This window comes from Octopus bimaculoides, chromosome 25 (genome assembly GCF_001194135.2).
Source record: "Octopus bimaculoides isolate UCB-OBI-ISO-001 chromosome 25, ASM119413v2, whole genome shotgun sequence".
Classification (NCBI taxonomy): Eukaryota; Metazoa; Mollusca; class Cephalopoda; order Octopoda; family Octopodidae; genus Octopus; species Octopus bimaculoides.
The window spans coordinates 14,061,118-14,068,451 of record NC_069005.1 but is presented as its reverse complement, the minus strand read 5'-3'; the positions used below and the strand labels follow the sequence as shown (position 1 = coordinate 14,068,451).

At 37.2% G+C, this 7,334-nt stretch overlaps 1 long non-coding RNA gene across 2 annotated transcripts in view; it reads right to left on the bottom strand.

Annotated features, from left to right (window-relative positions):
* The window catches only part of LOC128250794 (uncharacterized), a 179,593-nt gene extending 172,600 nt beyond the window's left edge, over window positions 1–6,993 (bottom strand). The window contains exon 1 of one of the 2 annotated variants that reach the window (XR_008266776.1): window positions 6,845–6,993. This is a non-coding gene — a long non-coding RNA (uncharacterized LOC128250794). The remainder of the gene's footprint in view (window positions 1–6,844) is intronic. The other variant, XR_008266775.1, reaches the window with a different exon arrangement.
* Window positions 6,994–7,334: the final 341 nt, after the last annotated feature.

The window sequence follows — 7,334 nt, the reverse complement described above, 5'->3', positions numbered from 1 at the left end:
AAAGAGACAAAAGATTAGAAAATACTGAGTCGATATTTTATATACACTGTTTACAGCTAGTAACACAGTGAGTGTTGGTTATGACTTGGTGAAGTTTAGGGGAAGAGAAAACTTAACGGTATGAAAATTCACACGTGTGAATATAACACATACACACACACACATACTTCAGCGAGTGAATGTGTCTGTTATATACGTATGTATATATGCGGACATACTATAAAATAAGGTGGGGAAAAATAGTACTCGAATACCGAAGGTAGAGTAATGATGCTTTAATAAAAAAGTATATATATAAAACTTCCTGTTGTTTATTAGTGATATATTTGTCACTAATAAACAGCAGGAAATTTTATGTTGAAATGAGAACCATATTGTGCAATGTAGACAGACACAATCTGTACACATTACATATCTAAATGTTGCCTGTCTATCTGTCTCTTTCTCTCTGTACTGTACTTTTGACTATAAAAGTAGACAGACTGTCTGTGTGCACGTCCGTGTATGTATGCCCAGTAAACAGACACTTTGAAAGAAAAAAAAATTTAGCCAAGCAATTGAAGCTGAGTCATGTTATCGACTCTGCGCACAGTATTTATCTTACTGTGGTATAATCTCCATTTCACACGTCGACAACCCTAACACATTCAGGTTGCTTGTAAAATAGCAAAAAAAAAAAAAGAAAGAAAATAATAAAAAAGAGCCGAGCCAGCTACTTACTGACTGACATCGAACCCTGGTTTCCTTTCCTTAATGGAAATTAAACACCTCCTGTTATCCAACGGCACACATTATTATACATGTACATGCTAATAACCTTTATTCTAGGAACCATCTAGGTTTCGGATTTAAAAGGTGAAGGTGGAGTTGATGGGACACGAGGTGGAGGTGGAAGAAATGAGACTGTACAGCCTTCATGCCTTTCTTGGGTGATGGAAGGGATATTAGACGAGTGAAATGTCAACAATTGGAAAGGAAATCGAAAAATACGTTGTGGACTTAGTTACCACCAAATACACACACACCGATGCAAGTGTGGCTGTACTAAGAAATTAGCTTCCAAAGCACGTGGGTTTGGGTTCGGTCCCACTGCGTGGCAAGTGTCTTCCACTATCCCTACGAGTAGATTTGGCAAACGGAAGCTGAAAGCAGCCTAACACACACACACGTGTGTGTGTGTGTGTGTGTGTTACTGTGTTTATACCCCACCAACCGGTGTTTAATGTCTCTGTGGCAGTTCGGCAAAAAGAGATCGGTAGAATAAGATAACAAAATGAAAAATACTGGGATCGATTTGTTCAACTAAACCCTTCAAGGAGGTGCCCCAGCACAGCCAGTCTAATGACTGAAACACGAAAAAAAAAAAATGCATGCACATACATAAAGAGAGGCGCACACTCACTCTAACATGTATAATTAGGTCAGGTGTACAGGGAGGGTGTAAAGGAAATTATTTGACATTTATAGCTAGGGACTGATACGAAATTTACAGATGATATGCATAAACATACATACACATATAGACCTACATACAGGTGGGCATATTATGTTAGATACCTTTGAAGTTAAGTGTAAAATACGACGTCTCACTGCAAGACATCTCAGCTCCGCATATGTCAAAATCCATGAAGGGGAGGAGGAGGAGAAGAAACACAAAGACGTAAGTTCTGTTTACCATACATGGAAAGAACTTCGTCAATGGTGTTTTGACAAAGTATTACGAGACCCGAGGTTATCGAAGTTAAAGTGCAAACTTTGCAGAAGACAAAAAAAAATAACTGAATGAATCTACGTCAGGAATAAGACAGAAGGGGTTGAATACAATCAAAATTAATAAACACAAACACGAAAAAAAAAAAAAAACAAGAAATAAGAACGAGAAGTAATCCCCATTATACAGGTATAAAGGATGCTTCTCTGTGATCGCTCGGCCAGCTAGAAATAATAGCAAAATTCTCTCGAATCTTTAAAAAACAACACGTTTGACAATTTAGTCCTCGTTAGACAAATGGTCACCGGAAGAACGCTTTTCATGACTGTTCAATAAAAACTAAAACAACATAATTATAAGACACAGCTGGTAATTTTTTTTTAATAATTTCTTATAGAGGCTGAGGCTACGACCACATCGACTCTACTACTGATGAGATGAAAAGAAAAATTGATCCCGGCATGATTTGAACTCAAATGCAAAAGGACCTAACAAACATTACAACAAAGCATTTGTGCCTGGGACACACTTGTGCCATCCGACTCCCCTCCATAATTTTACCATCCACATGGCGGTGGTTGTTGACAGAAACCAACCAGATTATTCGGGGTTTATTATAACTAACAAATAGTAATGGCTTCTCATTTACGAAAAAAGTTAGGGGTTTTTGGACAGAACAAGTTACGTGATTACATCGAACCCCAGATCTTGACAGGATTTGATCTCAGAACGAAAAGAGCGGGAACAAAATACTGCAAAACATTTTGTCCGGCGCGCTAACGGGTCTGCTAACTGGCCGCCTTAATAATAATCCTTTTTACTATAGGTACAAGGCCTGAAATTTGGAGGGAGGGGCCAGTCGATTAGATCGACCCTAGGACGCAACTGGTACTTAATTTATCAACTCTGAAAGGATGAAAGGCAAAGTTGACCTCGGCGGAATTTGAACTCAGAACGTAAAAACGGATGAAATGACGCTAAGCATTTTTGCCCGGCGCTGTAACGATTCTACCAACTCGCCATCATAACAATAATGCTATTTTCCTTATGATAACTAAGCATTTTCCAGGGAAGCTGAATACTGAGGATTATGGCGATCCTTCGATATCTGTAAGTCGACATGAGAAGACGACGTCATTCACCCTCTTTTGCAACCTAATCTCTCTTTTATTTGTCATGAAGGAAGGTTGTGTGAGTGAATGACGTCGGGATTATTATCGGCAGAGTCAGTAGAAGGTTACTGGAGTAAATAAAATGTCTTGCGATACTGGTTTAAAGTCATCAGTCGAGGCCTTACCAGGGGCGACTTTGTATTCCAGCCTTAGGATGTTGACAATGTAGTGCTGAATGAATAGATACACACACACACACACACTCTCTCTCTTCAAGACTGAAATCAATATTAAGGGTAACATGGTTGCTAATGGGATAGGTCCTTCCGAAAAATTCATTGGTTAAAAAGAAAAATTCTTAGAGTTATATGGTTACGGTAAAGGGGTATTATTCTTAGCAAGTACTGTCGATCGGATGGATGGATAGACAGATAGATCATCCGGCCGTGTTTATTGCACGAGTCGTCATGATTCGTTGTCTCCAGTCTGTTCGGTCCGGCATTGCACGTGGCAGGTCTTCTCGAGTGCACTCGGAGTCCTCGCACAGTTGATTTATGTCGGTAGGTTCGGAGAGGTCTACCAACATTTGCTTCGCTTCTCAAAGAAGAACGCTGATGATCTCATCCATTGCTTCCCAGCAATAATAGTCCAGCGAAGCTTGTTCCTCTTTCCCTGATGACGTATGACATTCGTGGTAAATTACCATAGAGAAGTTCTTTCGTAGGATGCTGTCTCCAGCAGATGTACAGAGCAGCTCAAAGCATTCTTGTATAAATTCCGTCAATTTTCTTTTCAAGAGCCTTTGTTAGAGTATGCTGTACATCCATAAAACAGAATTGACTGCACAACCGCCCGAAAGAAATTACGTTTCAAATTTAATGGAAGTTTAGATTTCCAGACCGTTGATAATTTATTTAGAGCTGCCCAGGCTTTGCCGATTCGGACATGAACATAACTTGTGGACAGACCTTCCTTCGCGATTTTAGTTCCAAGGTATGTGAATAGATAGATGGTTAAAATGTGATCAAATGTACCTTCTGCGTGTAACGAACACCGAAGACTATACACACATCATATAACAACCAATTAAGCATCAGAAAAGAAAATCAAATGAATGAAGGATAGAAGATATCAATATGTATTTTTTAATGTAAATTATTTCGCTGTTCCTCTCGCCTTGTGTAACGTTATTCACACACACACACGCACACGTGTGTGTGTGTGTGTCTGCGTAGCGTTTCACCTGGTTTCAGATCAATGACAAGTACAAACACAATCACACACACACATTGCTTAAATGTGTGAGAACTGTGAAAGAGAGAGAAGGAGAGAACTGTGTGTGTGAGTGCTTGGTCAGTAATCTGAAATCAAAGACGAAACGCCATCTTCTCTCTCTCTCTCTTTTGGTAAAACATGAGAACAATGTTAAAATGGGGGATAAGAAACAAATCTAATCTTCCCTTAGCTCAGAAAGAAAAATATTTAAAAAAAAAAAGCACACAACACGTTGATTGGCAAAAAATGTAGATGCAGTTAGATTGTACTTAACCATGCCCTGAGAGGTGTGTGTATGTATATGTATATATATACATATATATATATTTATATTTATTTATTACACACACAACCCAAGTGGGTCCCACACCAACTACATTTCAATTCTTCTCATCTAAAAAAGAAAAACACAGTAGCAATAATCACCACCCGAGTACCAAGAATAACGGGGTGGCAGGCAGAGAAAGATAACAGTGAATGGGGAAAGAGTAAAGGAAAACGACTGGGGAAAAAAAACAAAAAAAACAGTCGACACGTTGACCTCGCTACTGGACCATTAAAACATTAGCCCGGATTTCGGCAGACTACCTTCTATCGATAGGTCGTTGATATATACTGTGTGTGTGTTCAGTCTAGGTGATATAAAAGCGAGGGTATCACGATGATGGCGAATATAGATTCGGGTATGAATTCCTGTAACCGCGCTCGTCATAGATTTTTCATTTTTGTTCAAATGACGGCGAAAAAATAGGGAGGTCAGGTTCTTTTCTTCTTGTAGTGAACACAGAAAGGTAATGGAAATACATACATATATACGTGTGTGTGTGTGTGTGGAAATTTTGTATCTATGTGTTTCGTATATATAACTAAAAATGTATGTATACGAAGAGAAGGCAGAAACATGAAGGAGTGGGGGGGGGTGAAAATATGAAGGAAGGAAATAAGAGTGTGAAATGTTGACGGGAGAGGGAAGAGCAAATGGATGAAGACGAAAAAAAGGAAGAGTATATATATAATGATAAGGAAGGGTTACAGAGAGGAGGAGGGAGAAAGAAAGAAAGAGAAAAGGTGAGAATAAAAACTGGAGAGAGAGAAAGAAATGAAGAATAAGGTAAAACACAAAGAAAGAGGGAGGGAAAGATTGGAAAAGGGTAAAAGCAAGAGGAGAGAGAGAGAGAAGGAGGACGGAAAAATTATACAAATTATAGAAGGGCAGAAGGAGGCGGAGATGTGAGTGAGAGAGTGAAAGATGGATTAAGAAGACAGAAAAAAAAAATGAAAAAGGAAATATGTAGGAGAGGGAAAAGGGGAGGCACAGAGCTGGAGTAATTAGAAAGAAGGTATAGCGAGATATTGCAAGAAAGACAGAGAGGAAAACAGAGTGTGAGTGGGACTTGGTTCTCAGAGACAGCAGCAATGGCTCTTTATGGTCCAGAAATTGTGTGTGTGTGTGTGTGTGTATGTATATATACATACATTATACATATATACGTTTAGTTAAAGATCAAGAAAGCTAGAAATCCAAAAAGGACTCGATATAAGTTAAATGGATAACTAGATTGGATAGTTTTATATTACAAATTGTTTTAGCAAGGAATCTCTGATTTCGCTATTTCCAATAAGATGTTAAAATATATAATTATAATATATATATATATATATATATATACACATACACACACATCTATCTACTGTCTACAGACTTATTTGGTGGCTAGGATTTATTTAAAAAAAAAACCTATTCTCAAACAGGGACACAAACTGGTTGGTAAGAATTCCTAAAAGAGGGAGAAACTATTTCTGAAGAACAAAAAGAAAAATCAAGGATGATAAATGCGAAAAGCGATTTATTTTTACAGTGAAATTCTTACGACGTGAGATTCTCAGACAAAAAAAAAATGGATATAAATTTTTGTCACTTAGCAGAAGGACAGTCAGTTCTATATATATATACACACACACACACATACATATATATATATATATATATATAGGCTGACCATGGACAACCTCATTTGTGAGCGAATAGAAATGGGGGAAATTTTACGTGACATTAAAAATGAATGGTGACAATCAAAAGTGAATATATATTTTATTCGGTTTACGAACAAAATGTGAAAAGAAATGAAGGATGTAAAACAAAAATTGAATAAAATAATTGTAAAGGCGGTTATAATGAAATATTTGAGCGAATTCCATAGTTGTCAAAGGGTTTACAAAATCAATTAAAATTATATTCCCGAACTTCGATTGTCAACATTCATTCAGTGTCATGTAGAGAAAAAATTGTTTTTTTTTAATGTTTTTTTTTAATTCGGGGTATTCATTTTGAAACCTGATTCTTCGATATTTATTTATTATATCCGAAAATGACAGATGCATTTTTTGGGTGAAAAGATGCTTTCTGTGCAAGTGGTTTTAAATATACAGCATGTACTTTAAATGGAACCGTGTCGAGGTAGGTTAGCTGACCGTAAGCAAAAGAAAGTGCTCATGCCACTTATTCATCGCTGTACCCTTAAAATACCTCCATTTGTCGTGATTAGATAATGGGGGTTTCGTTTCGTACATGTTTTATATTGAAGAATGAACCCCCATTTTTCAAACCATTAACGAAATAACCACCACCGTCACCCCCGCCACAACAATAAAGGTTATTTCTTCAGAATGATTCATAAAAAATTCAGAGGGTAGAAAACAAACAAAAAAAAAATGCACGATTGTGAACTAAAATATGGTGCTTTACCTTCACATTTCCGGCTGCTTTGTGGAGGCTAGGAGACAAACTGATTGTAAAAAATGTTGATATTAACGACGGAGGATCCGCCGCTAGAAGTACTCAACCATTGAATCAAAGAAAGACGCTGGCTTTACCACTAGGTTATCTCCCATCAATTTAGACGACAACAGCGCCACGGATACCAGATTAAAAATTCAGGGGTAGATAAACGCATTCTAGCCGTATCTAAAAAAAAATTATTTTATTTTCCTTATTCAATAGTTTATATCTACAGGATCGCCAGGTTAACATCTTTTGTTAGGATGGAGTAAAGCAAGGTTAGGAAATATAGTATAAGTCTACAAATTTTTTTGAAATTGACAAGCAAACGGGAATAATAGAGTACTCAATACGCTATCTAGTGTGTGGATATATATGTATGCACACATATATAGGTGTATATTATACATGTACATAGGCACACATATATACATATGTGTATATATTATGTATATAT